Genomic DNA, 18,799 nt, shown 5'->3' with positions numbered 1-18,799 from the left:
GAAATGACGCACATCTAATATTATTTACAATTTCACACCATTACATTACAAATTAAACTCTATCCCTTGTCATTACAAAGGTCACACATTTTTCGTCATTAACAATGCATACATACACACAAAATTACATACATATCCCTTATGAATCACTTTAACCGAAATGAAATGACTTGACATTGATTTATTCAGACCTGTTTTTGATTGATCACCTAATATTCTTGGATTGTTGCGTTGTACTATTTAAACTTGGATTAATGTTAATTTGGTTATTTATTCTCTGAAGAAGTGGCTAACACTAAGTCACGAAACGTCAGAAAATCTAATTTTTCTACTCATTGGGATATTACAAATATATTATTTATTTTTAAAGTAAATAATGTTTAAATCTTCGCTGTATAGCGTTGTTAGTCTGTATTTCAAGTTTAAACTCCACAAAATGCAGAGCAATCTATCTTTTAAGAAAAATTGAAAATACATTCATTGCAATAAGTTTTATTTGAATGCTTATAACCTGATGAATAAATCAGGTTCTATTAAAATATATACGTATACTTTACAGAATTATGACTAGTTTAGAAAATACAATAAGGCTCTACTTAATACTGTACTACAAAAATGTCATACTCGTACAATGAGTTTATAAAGTAAAATCCGATTACAGGTAACATAAAAATATATCCATATTTCTTTAGAAAAATATTTGTCAATACTTTTATTTTTCTGGAAGTAGGAATGAATTCAATAAAAAGAACATTACACTGATTATATATACTTGAATGGGTATATTATACGATAAATATTATTCATAGTGAAATGTATATACATATTCATATCTGTTATAAAATTCACCGATATATCAGGAAGTAATGAGAGAAATTTACTCATATTGATGATGATGATGGTGTCTAAGGTAAAAGTACAAATGAACAAACTACATCGAAACGCGATACAAAGTATTTGTAGTTCAGAGTAATGTTAGAATACACAATGTAGTTTGTTTATGTATTTCTATGTTTTAACGCTACATAGACTATAGTCTTCTGATATTAGATATACCATTCAGAATGAAAATATAATTCTTCTATTATAAACATATAATACTTAACTTTTTAAATCATAAAAATGAATTAGGTTCTGGTTCATCTTGTTCAATATTTTCATCCACTGATATCACATCAAAATCACTTTCTCTATATATAAGTGGACAATAAACATGTGAAAATGTTAAACCAACACCATGTGAATCAGAATCAATTATTGAGTGAGTACAAGTTTTTGAATTGGTTATTACACTACTATTACTATTACTACTATTACTAATACTAATATTATCATTACTATTATGTAACATATTATGATTTACACAATGTATAATATTTTGTTTTACATTATTAGTAGTATCTTCTTTATATTTATTATAATTTTGTATATATTTACTATGTTGTAAATTATTACTATTATTGAAACTATATTCATTTGTCATTAATTGATTTGAATGTAATGGTGATGTTGTAATTAGTTTAGTATGTTGCCAATCCTGATCTTGACTATTATTATTACTGATACTATTATTATTATTATTATTATTATTATTAATAGTAGAAGTATTTAAATTAGTTAATTGAAATATCCAATTTTTCATAACTGAATCATATGAATAATAAGTTCGAATAGTTTTATAAATACATGCCGGATCATTTAAATCATATTTTATCTCTGTTTGACAATTTGTTGGCTTTAATAAATTCGAAAATGATTGTTGACATGATGTTTCTATAGTTTTATATATTAGATTATTATTATTATTTATATTAATAAAAGGATTGGATATAATTAAATAATTTGATGTATCATGAATAATAGGTACTGATGAAGAACAATAATTGATTTTATTATAATCAATAATAATATTTTCTGATTGATTAATTGAATTGATCTTGTTTATACATTGAGGGGAATGATGAATAGTTGTTGACAATGGATATTTATTTAGTTTATTTTTCCATTTTAAATTAGTATATAAATCAACTGGAGCTGAAACTGCTTCAGAAGATAAATCTGTATTATCAATGGATATTAATCGTTTAGTAGGATTATAAAATAATCCAGATGAACGTCTTCTTTTACACATACGATAGTAGAGATTATTATTATGAGGTATAATATTTGATTTATGTTGATTTGTAAATGATAATTCCGATTTTGATGGATTATAAGAATGATTGATTAATTTATTTTGTTTTAATGAATACTTTCTTTGTAGTTGTTTACTAATAGGACATAATAATAGAAACCAAATGCTTAATTGTTGTTTAAAATGTTTATTCAATGTAAGATAAACAAAAAAATTAATAGAATAAGTAAATAAACCTAACATATGTGCTATTGAACGATAAATTAAATATGGAGGACAACATCTCCATCGTTTGCATACATTACCAAAATGTTTATTAAATGCTTCAAATATAGTAATATATGCAAATGCTTGTGGTATTTGTCCAGCTATAAATAAACAAATAATAACAATTAGTAAAATGGTTAATTTACGCTGGGCTGCTTGCCATCTAGCACTTGAAGCTTTATTAACTTTTGTAGTACGTAAATTTGCTTTATGTAATTGAAAACGACCGGGTTTTTTATTGGATACATTTGGTAATAAGTATCTTTGACGACGTTTATTTGCTATGTGTATAAAACGTAATAAACAAAAATTGACAGAGCATAAGAATAATAATGGTAAAACTTGTATTAACATAATACGTGTCCATGAGAAAATTTTATAAATGTCTGAATTACCGAATTCTGTAAGCCCAGTGAAAACTTGCATTTGACCCTGATTGTATTGATTATCAGTTGAAGTTAAATTATTGAAATGGTTTAATGTAGTATGTAACCATTCACTTGTTTTATTATTGTGAATGGGTTTCATTGTTGACTTTTTTATAGGAATATTTTTCCTGACAACTTTTTGAACAAAGAATAGTGGCAAATTAAGTAGTATACTGAAGAATGTTATAAAAGCTAGTGAATGTTTGAAGTTACAATTTCGGCAAGCATACATTTGTATGCATGTATTTAAACTACAACGTCCTATCGGTCTATGTAAATGTGAATGATGTAATTTATGTAAGATACATAAAGATTTTGGTGTTGGAATATTGGTCAAACTATTTCTGGCATGTTGTTTTAATACGGATAAATTACAACAGTTCGATAGTTTTTTATACCATTTTAAATTATTCACTGTTGTTTGTTGTTCTCGATGCTGTTCCTGTTCCATTATACTTTCTTCTGCTGCTCCAATTGAATCATTTCTTGGCAATTTTCTATCTACATCTGAAGTTTCTTGATATTCTATGCTATACATTGAATGATTTGTATTGTACAATATTTCACTTTTTTGTTTTAAAAGTGATGTGTTAGATGGTTGCATCCTGAATTTATTTTGACATACTGAGCCTATTTGGCTCATAGTTAGGTAGCGTTCTACAGATAGAACTAGAGTAAACCATACACTTGCTGTCTCTGAAATATTTCCAATTGGAAAGAGAATATATGCATTATAGTATAGTAGATAAATACGAAATCTTCTGAACGCTGGATGCTGACAATAAACAAAGTATTTGCCGCATCTACAAGCAAATACAATAGAAAATAGAAAAGCGGAATATTTTTATGTAGTTTAAATGAAATAATCCTATCATTATTGTCTGCTAAAATGTGCTTGTTAATTAATAAATTGTAGCCTAAGTTATGCAGTTTTCATAATATTGGTAAAAAAAATACTCTTCTGGTGTTGTCTTATGCGGTCGAGTCTATATAAACCGATAATCGATAGCATTACAAGAATTCCACTCATTCACAATCTACCACTCTGGAACCAGAAATACGAGCCGAGTACTTTGCAAACCTTGTATTTTTAAAAACTTAAGTTATTGTATACTGAAAATTTAAGAACGCAAGCCATCATAAATAGTAAATCTCCTTTGATACATGGCTGAAACACTTATGTTATAAAGTTGAGTAATAGGATTACAATCAAGTCATTGTAATTTCTGGACAGCAAAAGATAAAATAACAGTTAATGAGTTAAATGAAAACTTACAATTAAGATTACTCAAAAGTACCATGAACCAATCACTAAATAAATACACAAAATATATCAACTGATTCCTACAAAAATAGTCTCTCGTTTTCCATGGTTTCCTTTTCAAGTTTACTTGTAATACAAACCTCCATGAAAATAAAAACTATTTAATTAAACTTGATCAAATAAATCATGGAAATGGTAAAATTGTTTTAATATATTTCATTAAACGACAAATGAAGAAATGTCAGGTTATGGTTTTTGAGGACAATGTTCCACAAAATAATTGCAAGTTATTTTCAAAGGATATAATTTATGGTTGTTTGTTAATTTTGAAGAATATATTAGTGATTATCAATCGATATACCAGTGTTGTTCGTAGTATAGTCTTACAGTGATTTGGATTTTTCAATATTTCGAAATAAAATCAATATTTTTGTTGGAGAATGTTCTGAAGGTTTTCAGTTTTACGACTTGTTTCACGAGCTGATGTCTCATTTCAGCTGATTATTCGGTATCTACAGATGAATCCAAAGACTTTTCTAATCTAACCTTTCCAAATGAGTAAGATTATTGGTTCACTTATCATACATAGAATCTTGTTTAGCGAAATCTCTTCAGTTTCACTGAAGTTATGCTTAATCATCCGTAGTCTATCGATTTAAAACGCATGATTGGTTTCTGCATTTTTAAATTGCTATTTTAATGATTGTCTATGTAAGGTGGAAATTGTTTCGGAATTAACGCTCAATAGGAAACACTAAGAAGGAATAATTGTACACTGCTTCTTAGTTTTCATTACTTCTCTAACTAAGGTCACCCCATGATTTAAACTATGAAGTTCAACAATCTCTTCAAGCCCCTTTTGTTGGTAATAATAGTGTCCTCTATAATAATTAATTGTGAGAAGTAATTCTTTAAGTCCTAATGAAAAAGCCTTGGTAATTAGAGTTCAACCATGTTGGATGTGAGGCAGTTACCAACCCACCGACATTGGGAGATGACTGGCCAAATTTGGAAACTTGGTAAAATTAGAAATGTAAACTATCTGGTACTGACTCAGTGATTTGGTGGTTAAGCATGAATCTAAAGGGTCATGGATGTGCTCTGCTGTAAGCTATACAAAAGATTAAGTCAGATAATTAACTAAAATTCGTCCAACTGTGCAACAATTCCTCGTCCAAAAAGTTATCAGTATAAATTAAGTAAACTCAACCTGGAACCATTCTAAGATTACAGACAGTCCCAAGCCCAGATAAAGGAAAAGTGTAGGGCATGGGGTCAGCAACTCCATCCGATAGCAAAAACATGCTAATCAGATCAACAAAGTGGTGGATTAGAGAATAAAATTTGAAATGGTGTTGGGACAGTATAAAAATGAATAACCTAATGTTTGTTAAAGTTTTAGTGTCTAAAATAATAGTTATTTTCTGGTTGAGAAAATGAAATTTGAAAACATCGTTTATTATAAGCTGGATTCACATTTGAAACAGTAGCAAAACTAATTCGAGCAGATATCGGCGATCGATTTCATTAAGGAGTAAAAATTAGTAGTGTGCCTCGAGATAGTCTGTAAAAATTAAAATAATCAAATATAACCCGCATCTTTCAAGTCACTGGTACGATAGATTCCCTTGGATAAAATAAAATAAAATTGTAAATTAGGTGAGATTAGGAAATTCAATACCATATGACCTGACAGCTTGGGGTTTTATTTCACTTAACTTTCCCACTGATGAAATAAGTGAGGATGAAATGGCCTACAGGTTACAATGATTTTTCAGTTGTTAGCTTGTAATAACAATGCATAATATGCTACGGTTAATTAATTCAAGACCAGACATAATAATTTGTTTGTGTTTGTGCAGATCAAAATGTTTTCTGTCGGTATGCACGTGACGCAAGGAATTAAAACTATGTTAGTCCAGTGGAGATCTATGCTGATTCAAATGTTAGATACTATCTTCTAATAAATGTTTCATATTAATAAGGTTCTTTAATAACATGGTCAAATAATTTCAAGATATACACAGTAACATCTGCAAAATGTCATGTCTTTAAACATATGTATTTCTGTACTAGCAAAACAGGATGTAATTACTTGAAGTTAATTTACCTTATTCGATAAACTACTAAAGTTTTCAATATAGGGATTTCCGGAAATTGTAGTATTTTCACAGTTGAAATCACGAATCGACCAAAGCTAGACCACCATTGAAAAAACAGAAGCATTGGATGGTCGTTTCGTTCCAGTATGGGACTCGGCAATGCGCATCCACAATCCCGAACGCGGGATCATATCTCATACTGAAGGTCCTGGGTTTGGATTCTATCAGTAAAAGCGAGCAGTAACTGATCTGTTATGCATCTGTGCTTTCTAATCACAGCTTGTTCGACTGTCATATCTCTTTTATCTCACATATTTTCGACTGAACCTTTCCTTAAAATTGTGTAATCAGTCTTCCACCAGTGAGTAAGTACATATATATGTGCTTGGTTGAGGGAATCCAATAGAGTGTTTTGAAACCTCGTTTTAAGTTAGTTGAGGTAGACAAACCAAGTATTTGCTGATTGTTAAGTTAACTAGCGCTTCTAGATTAACGTAAACACTGTACTATAGAAGACTAGTCAATGAATAAAAACTCCATTGATGATATGTTTGGCTGTGAAACGGGGTAAATTAGTAATGAATCTCAAGGGAGATCATCAGTTCCCTCAATTCTTCAGATGTGTTTTCCTAATACCATCAAAGCGCATAGGTTCATAATTTTCTATTGATTATCTCAACTTTTCAACAAAAATAATTCCACAGTAATACTGAATCACTAGGCCTTATGTCTATATAACATATTCGATACATAGAATTCATTTAGCAATATGATCTATACAACATGACACTTGTCATAACTCACTGATGGACTACTGAACATTTTTTTACATAATCACTAGTGCGATTTCATTATTTATCCATCAGATCACGTAGAAAAAAACTATTTGTTCATCGTATATTAGATTAAGTCCATGTGAGTCAGTTCATTAGGATATCATATTAAATAAATGTTGTGCAAGTCAATAAGCAGAATTACCTATGTAGTATTTTATGATTTGCAATTCAATTTCAAAAGATTTTTGTATATATAACATCACTATTTAATAGATCTATCATTTACTTGAAACATACAGTGCATGTACAAATATATGATCAATGTACTAATTATTATAAGCAAAGATGGATAGTGGCTAGCAGTGGAATCCAGGTAGCGCGTTTCGTCTTATTTGGGACTCGTCAACTGGATGTGCCTACATCTCAGATTTGATATTCACTCTGGGACTCGAACCCAGTACCTTTCGCTTCGAACGCCATCACGTTATCCACTCAGCTACTGAGTCCTGATAGCCACTTGCTTGTGAAATGGGGTGAAGTTTACATTCACATGATAATAAGAGACTGATCAATTGCAGTCCTAACACATCAACGGGAAGATTAAAAAAACAATACCAAGTGAATATACCAATTAGTATAAAGTTACTGTTTGAAGCTAAATAAATCTTGTGTTCTAGTTTAGAGAGTAATATCATTTGTGAATTCTACATTAATTGATGTACATAATCCATAGATTCAAGAAAAATTTAATTCTTGATATTTTGTAATGCATATTAAGATAATTTTATAACTAGAAAAGTTATAGTTGTTGATAGCCTTGCGTTATATCTATGATTGATCACATGCTACATGCTATCAAGAATACAATGAAAGATTAGACAATCATTGACAAGTAAACAAACATGAAAGTTTGGTTAGATTATTCTACCAAATTTGAGCGAATTTTAAATTAACCTGAGATACTAAAAGTAATTTTCACCTATTCATAAACAAGTGTTATGGGAGAACGATTTGTGATGAAAAACGAAAAATAGTTGGAAAATGCAAATAACTTTCATTTCAGAAGGGGTTTTTGTGGAAACTTAATATTTGCATAGTTGAAAGCATGAGTAAATTGAAGCTAGACCACCAAGGGAAACCTGGAAGCACTGGACGGCGGTTTCGTCCTATTGGTGAACGGTTGCTCAACTTCGTGGATTGGTTGAAGTTAGACATTAACACTAGTAGATGCTGGCTCAGTGGTCTAGAGGTTAAGTGCTCCGGCGCGAGACTGATAGGTCCTGGGTTCGAATATCGCGAGGCGAGGTCGTGGACGCGCACTGCTAAGGAGTTCCTCAATAGGACAAAACGGCCGTCCAGTGCTTCCAGGTTTGTACGGTGGTCTAGCTTCAATTGACTCATGATCTCAACTATGCAAACTTTCATTTCATTAGTATACTATTCAAAATAGGTTATTATGTTTTAAAGTCAAACATGTTTATTAGAGAAATTCATCTATGTGACTAAAAATCATTTTCACAATGGAACAATTATATCGACGCCAACAGTTTTTCAACCGTCCTTACATTTTCTTCACATTATTAGTATGAACTTTACTATGCGGACCTTTGAAATACTTCTGGTGGATAACAAAGTCATATTAGTATCGAAATATCACAAGACAACATTAAGGTTTTCAGTTATCACAATAAAGTGTATAGCTTAGCTGAACTTGAGTTTTGTTCATACTATTAAAGGTAAACAGCTTCCAGTCTTTCACTTTCTGAAGATTTCTATTTTAAATCCTAAAAACCCATTATGATTTGCCTAAAAGCTATTTACCTAGTACTCTCTAACTAACTTCTGTTACATTTCCGTTTTAATGATATTTATTATTAACACATTTATTGAAATCGGTCAACAATTTAGATATGATCTAAAAAATAATATAAATCTTTATTCTTATTGGTCCAACTATAACCTTAAATACTCTTTACATATTATACTGTTATTATTCAAGGATAATTTATTTCAAAGCAAATGGTCAAACAATTTAAATGTCATTGAATTAAAACTTACTATTTTTCTAATTATAAAACTATATATCTTAAATGTATAACATATAGGTAGTAAAAGGAAACAGGTAATCAAGTAATGCTTTTCAACTATAAAGGAAATAATAAAAAAAAAGTATTTTTCGAATTGTAAAACTAATTTTATTTTCAGAAAAGGTTTTGTGGAGATTTTAGTAATCTTATAGTTGAATTAATGAATCAATTGAAGCTAGACCAACATGGAAAGCTTGGAAGCACTGGACCGCCGTTTCGTCCTATTGTAGGACTCCTCAGTAGTGCGCATTCACGATCCCGTCTCATAAGATTCGAACCCAGGATCTATCAGTCTCACGCGCGAGCGCTTAACCTCTAGACCACTGACCAGGCATCCAACAGTGTTAATGTCTAACTTCAACCAAATTTCTATCCAATAATCAATATATTTGAAACTATCAAGTCGAACCTTGGTGTTGATACATATAATTTTATTTAAGTTTAAAGAAAAATGGTTGAAAATTCAATATAAATCTAATGAGAAGCTATTTTTATATCTCCACATATAATATATCTTTATATATGTTTATATTTATGTCTAAAGAATAGATTAAATTTTATCATCCGGTTTCCTGCAATAGGATTTAATTAAATTTGTTTCGTTATGATAAATGTATATAGATACATTGAATGTGATTTTATTTTTTATAGTAAGGAAATTTGATAATCTACCTGTATTGGTTTTAATATTGGTGCTGATGACAATAATGTTTATGTTGGGTGAAGCTAGATTATATCAAGGAGCAGAACTTAGAACCAACACTTCATTTTTTTTTGGGGGGGAGGACTCATCAAGTGCATATCGATAGAATTTGATCAATTACAACTCTTTATATCAACAGTCAGAAAATATTAAGTTTTATAAATAAGTTGTTGACAATAATTTATTCATCACTTTTTGATACGCAGAGAATAATAGTTTCATTTTAGACGAGTTTATTGCGCAGCAGCTTGTTCCGTCCTACTATATGGCAGTGAAACATGGCCGGTAAGAGTAGAGGATATTCGTAGACCACTAGTATTTGATCATAGCTGTCTTCGAAGCATTGCTCGTATATCCTGAGACCACCGAGTAAGCAATACAGTCGTTAGGAAACGGGTACTAGGTAAGGATTGCAAATCAATTGATGAAGTAGTGAAACTTCATCAGTTGAGATGGCTGGGACACGTGTTACGTATGCCCAACCACCGACTGCTCCGACGAGCAATGTTTTATGGTGTAGGAGTAGGTTGAAAGAAAGGTAGGGGCGACCAAACCAAAACGTCGCACAAATTCATGAAATCACTAACAAGTGGACTGAGCCATGTTGGTGGGTATAAACTACCTGGTTAGGATCCGCGAGATGATATCAACTGATGTTTAGAGACTTTGAATAGACAACTGCATCTCTGTGCTAATGTGGTATGGCAACTCGAACTGATGTACGTACGTAAAAAGTTCTACATTGTGACTGACTGATGTATACTTACTTATTGATTACTTTTTTATCTTCTAGGAATACGTGTTTAATTAAAGGAATATAATTTCTTCTTTTTTTTACAGATAATGGTTGATTATTTGCAGTTATCAGCGAATTAACTAATGGGAAAGTTCTTTAGTTCATGGTTTGTATAACAAGTCAACAGAGGGTACATTATCTTTGGGGTAATATTCAAAATTCCATTTTTGATACCGAATACTATATCATACGATTTCTTTGAATGAGTAAAAATCTTTACTGGAACATTTTACATGGTATGTCTGGAATTATCATCGAGATATTTATTCAGTATACATATAGTAACCATCGCTTCAACATAGAAAAAGCACTTGAAAGATCTGAATGTTTTCTACACATTTTCTGACCCTGAGAAGTCAACTAGAAAACTGAAATCGAAAACAAATGTGTTTTGTATTGTACTATGAATCCTAATTTGATGTTTTTTAATTGCGAAAATTTAAATTCACTGATAACGATATTCAGAACAACAGGAAAATCTTGGTAGTCAAGAAATCCAGTACAGACAATACACAACTACTTAAAAATAAAACTAAGCTACAAAATTTCTATGTAATTTTATAAGTTTATGAATAAAGCTAAATAATCTTGAAAAATACATCTCTCATATTAAGTTCACAGATACATCATACCTATACAACTAAAGACAATGACAACGATAATGTTGGTATCATAGAAATACAAAATTTTGAAAGTAGAAGGATTTTCAACGTATACATATACAAGTGCAGAATAATATTCCGAACTTTGTAATTTCAAATACATAGACACTGGTATTTTACATTTCTGGAGCATTCTCGTTGGTCACCGGCTACCATGGGACTACATCTCCTCACGATGCTCAACCGCCTTGTGGATCAGACCTTTAGGTCAAAGGCTCCGAGTGTGGACTCCTAAGAAAACCACCCGCTTCGGTTTGGGCACCCGGGCAGTATCACGGCCTTCACACAAATCAAAGGGGAATTGTGCGGCGCATGTGTATCTGATGCTTTCTTGTACCAATATTTATGTGTTTAAATAAATAAATAAATAAAACCATAAACATAGAATCATAGGATATTTTCAAAATGCAGATAAATATCTTGTTGCGCTTCGTTGGATATAAGAAATATTTTAGTATCAGATAGTATAAAACAGTTTACAATATCTACGTGATCTGATGTTTTCCTGACTACTTTATAATATTTATCAATTAGGTGAATTTTTAGGCTTAGAGTAGTAATATGTAGCCTAATGTTTGTAATGTATACGAGTAAATTAAGATCAAAACTTTACGTATGTTTAGTAAAATTATATTATTCTTCTGCTAAAGGATGCGCAGTTCTGAGCAATCCCACAATAGGACGAAACAGCCGTCCAGTGCTTCCAGGTTTTCTACAGTGGTCTAACTTCAACTGACTCATGATTTCAACTATATATTAAAGGATTAATGTTTGATTTTATTCAGATATTATCTAAGAATAAAGTATTCATGTATTTTATTGCATTAATAGATATTCTGTTTCATATTTGATCTTCTTCATTGTCGGAAATCATTCAAAGAGATTAGTTCACAATGCCTGGAGGTTCTACCAATAACTTATCACTATTATTATTATTATTATTTATATTACTATCAAATCAACCATAATCAAGTCTAAAAACTAATCGGAACAATAAATTCTGATATATAATGACATTAATCTTAATTTTTTTCATGTCTGTCTATATCGTTTTTCCTACCAAATAAAATAAACGAAATATCGTGTATGGACATAATGAAAAATACTATCAGCTTCAAAGTTTGGAACAGTGTTGAAATACTATTACAAGATACAAATTATAAGAGAATCTTATTGAAGAAATATAAAACCGAAAGTAAAATAAGACATTAGTTTAGTTCACCGACATATGTTAGCACCCGAGTGTTAGTATTTCAACGCAGTCTCATCTCAGTTAGAGCATCACTGAAAGCCAGAAATCACTCGAGAAGCATCCATCAAAGGTCAAACTCAAGGTCTTCAGATTCCAAAACTAGACCGTTACATTTATCAGATCGATGTCTATTAAATAACACAATCTGTTGAATCAATTAAAATGTCTCATATTCTAGTATCAAACAAATCATTAAAATGAAGATTGAAAGTGTTATTGTCATATTCTAAGGAAGAATAAATGAATGGTAACTGCTAAGAATGATTCATGGACTATTACTACATATATTCTCATCGGATAACTATTAAATAACTATATTATATGTATATTCATATTCCTTTTATTATGAGCTTTCTTTTGATCTATTGACAACTATTTTACGATTTATTATTCTTAAGTTATTCCCAATTAATTAGTTACAGTATCTCACACAAACAGCCACTTTTGACTTGATCTTGTATAATTACTGCTTATAAATCAAGTATTAGCGGAGGCTAATATTTGTGTTCTGGACTGAACAGGCTGGGTTGGGCGAGAAACTACCTATACAGAGGGTCAATAAGGACTCAGAGTTGACTGAAGGCTGGTCATTCTGGTCAACGCATCATTGGTTTAGCACAGGGATAAGGTAATATAAGTCGGTGTTCTGATTGGCGATTTTGTCACGTGATATTTGACAGGGCCATAAGACATAACAGTTATTCAATTGATTAGATGAAGTATTGTTTAAGTGAAGTTTGAACTTAGGAGATGTAGTTCGTGAAAATCAAGTTTCTAGACTAATTAATTAGAGTTTTAGACATTGATAGATGGTAATATTTATTCTTTTAACCATTTATCTGACTGGACTACGTGAACATAATTTCATTTCTTTTGACTAACATGTTTTAGGTGATATTTAATGTTTATTTGAAGAGATATAAGATTGTTGTCTGGCATTTATCAATGGAAAAATATGAATCTGATCATATTAATTTTGTTTTCTTACGATTAAATTACATCGTTGGTCATGATTCGAGATACAGAATTGAATAAAATTACGGTTTTTCACAATCAGACTTGAAATTAATGCAACTTTGAAATAAAAAGTGGATGGAAAATAGTTCACTGTTTATACTTTCCTAATATATTTAACCTTTCACACAAACCAATTCTATATTTGGTCTATCGGTTAAATGTTCGCGCGAGACTGATAGGTCCTGGATTCGAATCTCGCGAGTCGGGATCGTGAATGCGCACTGTTGAGGAGTCTCACAATAGGACGAAACGGCCGTCCAGTGCTTGCAGGTTTTCCATGGTGGTCTAGCTTCAATTGATTCATTATACCAACTATATAATAGATAATTGATAGGAACATATTGAATCCAGTTGCAATAGATGATGTAAAGTGTAAAGTATATATAACATATACCTATTTATATGGATTTAAAGGATTCATTTTTAATGCTGAAATTATAAAATATTTACTCAACCTGTAGCCACCTTATTTCTCTTTTTACTCGTTACAAATAAGACTTTATTTAAAACTAAATCCACGTTCACGACAAATAAATGATGAGAATAGTTTTTTTAAGTTTATCTCAAGATTAAAATAAATCTAGGGTTAAGACTAAATGAAAAAAATATGGTTAAATAATAAACTAGTAAATGATGTAAGAATTTAAAGGGGAAAATGTAAAAACTCAGTTATCCATGTCGTAGACAACTTAAGTGTAATTAAAGCATAAGATACAGATGTTTAGCTGAAACAGTCAACAATAAACAACAATCTACCATTTACCTGTCTAGGATCCTTTCGACATGTATTTCGTTTTAATCACACCTTAGAGACAAAGGCAGCTCAATCTAGTTGATAACCACTATTTAATAGTTACGCAACCTCGTCATAGAAACATATTAATTAGATATGAAATCTTGTAAAGTTAAGATCATGAGTCAATTGAAGCTAGACCACCATAGAAAACCTGGAAGCACTGGACGTCCGTTTCGTCTTCTTATTGGACTCCTCAGTAGTGCACATCCACGATACCGCCTGGGTTAGATACAAAATCAATAAAAAGTATGAAGAACGAAAAAAATGTTATTCAATTAAGATAAGTTTGGTTTATAACGCATTGGAGTTTTTAAATAAAACCTAAAAACAACTGATATATGTCAGAATTTTACTAAACACAACCAACGTCATCAATGTAAGATCTGATCTAGACAAAAAATGACTAAATAAATGACAAATGGCATAAGTGCTATCAAGATAAAAAAAACTTCTTTTAAGTAAATTCTATATACTGTCAAGATGTGATTGAACAGTCTTGTAGGAATAACAAACAAGGAGCCAAGTTGACAGATAACATCAGATATAGGATTGAAATAATTTCTAACTATTCATTCTGTAATTTAAAAGTATTTGAAATCACCAAGCATTATTAATATTGTAGTGCCTTGCTTCGTTAATTGATCAACTCAATAAACGTTATAATATCGATCTTAACGGTGCATAAAAATCAGAGGGTGAAGAGAAGCGGCAACTACAGTTTATTGTCAAATGACGCAGACCAGAAAGCTGCAAGCACATGTGCGAATATCAGCGAGCAGCGAGCGAAAGCAATTACATAGGCAATTTATAATCAAATTGTATAAGGTCACAGCACAACAAAGCAAAAGCTGATAATAGGGTTTCCGTGGTTACATATTTGTGGAGGAAGATGAGTCATCGAATGATACCAACATTTTGGCTCTGGTGGTCATAACAGTACAAAGGAATATGCAAATTGTTATTATCCAAATGACGATGTCTGTTAAATAAGTTAACTAAAAGGCTTAACCAAAATTGACTATACTCGAAATTGATTGTAGGATGGTTGCTATAAGATTAAAACATTTTCGTACTAAGGTAATATCCAATCGTGTTAAGATGCGAATTTTGCTTTAGTATGAGACTAATTGAAAATGTGCTTCTCAGTGAATAGACTGTCAATTGGGAAAATAAGTGGACTTGAACTAGTTTATATGATTGACTTTCGTTGATAAAAGATGAAATGTTTTCTTTTGTAAACTGACAACTGTTACCTAGTGAATTGTATAGATAATTGAATTTCCTCTGGTTAGTCAGAATACAATACAGATCTAGATACGATGAATCCTGTCGATTTTACTTAAAATGATTGTTAGTAAGATTATGAATAAATGTTTTCATCTTGGATTTTTCTCAGTTGTGGTACCGCTGAAACTCAAGGAATACTGGACAGCTGCTTCAACCGAGTATGGGACTATTCAGCAGTTTTGATTCAAAAAAACATTACAATTACGAATGATATAGAATTAACAAACTTATACTTTATCTCTTCCCTAACCATTATGTTTAGGAAAAATGATATAATCTATAAAATCGACTACTTTAATTATGATTACTTTTCCACACAAAAAAATTCTAATCAACCTGCCAAATGGAACGTTAGGACTACTGAATTTCAATCGTTTAAAACTTCATAAAAATGATTTATATTTAACGCTTAAGTAAAACCTGAATGAAAATGTAAAAAAGAAATTTCGAGATAACTTCTTGAAAAAGCAACAACTAGTTGCAATTATTCTGTATTTCGAATTTTTCCCCTTCCTACTTTCTTCAATAAATCTCCTTAAAAATGTCGAAGTGATGAATTTTTTCTTAGATCCATAGGAATAAAAAAAGGAAATTGATTTATTTACTCTGTTCATTTTTCCAGTTTTTCAATTAAGCAAATAATTTAGAAATCAGTAAATGCTATTCAATATGATTACTCCTTCAGTAACCTATTGAAAATGCTGGTAATGTAGTGAACAGAACACGACTGGGGACAATCGAATGTATTTTAACACAACATTACAGAATATATCATTAAAATATGAGAACCATATAGTGAATAGTTAATTTGCAAAATAACAATCAATTGTCTCAATTTGACTGTTTTTTCTGCAAATATCCGTCCATAGTCTCCAGTTATAATTGTTCATTCATTTTCGTACCGATTGAGCTCCGTTTCTGTTCTCTCCTTATCGATCTCCTACTGAAATACATTCAATGCCCGACCATCACCATATACTACTTATGTGGGTATCAGTAACCCACACCACAGTAACATCGCTGTTTTGTATTGGTTAATTTGTTTCAGTAAAATTAAAATCACTACGTTAATTAATTGGTTAAAATACAGTTAAATCATCCACTAAAATCAACTAGTCAAAAAGAATAAAAATCCAACTCCACAATGTTGTGGCATTTTCGTACATTAATGATATGACGGGTAATAAAAAAAAGCCTGAGAATCACACCTTAACTCTATAGGTTCATGGATGATTTACAGTATCAATATCCAACATTTTATGATGTCCTAAGTAAATTGTCATCATGCTTATATTACATAAGATAGGTTGGATATGATTTGATTGAAGTCTAGGATCGATGAATGTTAGACCATCATTGAAAACCTGGGAGCACCGGACGACCGTTTCGTCCTAGTATGGAATTACTCATCAGTGCGCATCCACATCTCCGTACGCAGGACTCGAACCCAGGGCCTAGGGTCTCGTGTGTGAACGTTTAACATCTAGACCACTGAGCTGGCATCCAACGGTGTTATTGTCTAACTTCAACCAATTCACGATATTACTCAACCATCATTCATTGTTTTCAGTAAGTAACTGCCTCTCACCAGACACGATTGAACTACACTGGACACGATTTCTCACTAGAACTCCATGAAATCCATCTTGAGGTTAGTCACTAGTGAGTACATGATAATTATTAGTATATGATTGTGATGATCCCACGCGTGGGATTGTGGATGAGTACTGGTGAGGAATCCCGTACTAGGACGAAACGGTCGTCCGGTGCTCCCAGGTTTTCAATGGTGGTCCAACGCTGATCAGTTCATGATCTCAATTAAAAACTCAAAAATCTCCACAAACCCACACTAATAATTTTGCACATTTCTATCAGAAGGGGTTTTGTGGAGATTTAGTATTTTCATAATTGAAAGCGTGAGTCAATTGAAGCTAGACCACCATGGAAAACCTGGAAGCACTGGACAGCCGTTTCGTCCTATTGTGGATGTCTGCTCAGTGGTCTATCGGTTAAGTGCTCTGGCGCGTGACTGGTAGGTCCTGGGTTTGACTCTCCCGAGTTCGGGATCGTGGATGCATAGTTCTGCATATGTATTTATTTTGTTTTACGCGATTAATCCTTTATTCTGTTATTTAATACTTGTTTATAATGTACATATGTTAATTATTTGGATTAGTGAGTAGCGTTTCCTTGGTTAAGATCAAGTCAACAAATCGATTGTAAATATATCACATTTCATATAAATTTTCCTTCATTATATTACTTATATCTAACAAATTTCAAATAAGTAGATTGATCTTATTATAAATAAAAGTTTAATAAAGCAGGAATAAATTAGTTTTCCCCTTATTCGGTTGTGTGTGTATAACTTATATATGGATCTTCGAATAAATTGTCCTTTAGATCTACAACATTAACTATATACTAATATAATGAAATTAGGGTAATTTGAAAGTTTCCTATATAAAGAGAATAAAACTGAATAATTCTAGGTATTCAATAGCATAATATAAAAGAACAGATGTTTCCTTGGGTAAAACATGTAACCCTAAGGCTATTTTCTGAGAATTTTTTTATCATTAAGTTGGTTGAACAAATGAAAATGTTTTCTTCACTTATATTGAAAAAAAACATATCCAGGCAATATGCACAGTATGCAGATATGTCAATTAGAGACTGACCAGTTGTAGTCCTAAACATCAATGGGAAGATTCAAACAGATAATACCAAATTTTTTCTATTTAAACCTGGTAACATGTAAATGTATCATAAAAAAGATTTAGTCCCAGCATTTTCCATTCATAGAAAAGTAAAATATCAAGTCAAGTTCCATAGTATCATATTAATCAATATAGTTTCTAACGGTAATCCGGACTCTTAAATACATACCAAAACACATATGTAACATATAAATAATCACTAAATTCCATTATAAAACTACTTTCGTATTAATGCATTATTTTCCTTAATGTATAAACTTATTAATTAGTTAAAAAATAACAACCATGTTTACATTTGTACATAGCAGACCGTTATGAAGTCACAAATGTTAGTTATATTACTTTGTTTTTTGTATCACACGTAACGTAGAATCTAGTACATGTGTAGATTCTTTCATAGTTGCTACACCCTGTTATTGCTGAAAGATAAAATTGTCTAGGCAATTTGAGAGAAGTATAATTAGTATCAGTATTAGTGATGTTAAAAATTTCTATGCATCCGAGATGC

At 31.1% G+C, this 18,799-nt stretch overlaps 1 non-coding gene across 1 annotated transcript; it reads right to left on the bottom strand.

The window, feature by feature from the left end:
• Window positions 1-7,406: 7,406 nt before the first annotated feature.
• Smp_tRNA_01960_Pseudo_TCG.1.1 lies at window positions 7,407-7,477 on the bottom strand. Its single transcript has one exon. It is a non-coding gene (tRNA).
• Between the last annotated feature and the right edge of the window lie 11,322 nt (window positions 7,478-18,799).

This window comes from Schistosoma mansoni, chromosome 2 (assembly GCF_000237925.1).
Source record: "Schistosoma mansoni strain Puerto Rico chromosome 2, complete genome".
Taxonomy (NCBI): Eukaryota; Metazoa; Platyhelminthes; class Trematoda; order Strigeidida; family Schistosomatidae; genus Schistosoma; species Schistosoma mansoni.
Note: the sequence above shows the minus strand (reverse complement) of the source record. Positions and strands in the feature narration are given on the sequence as shown.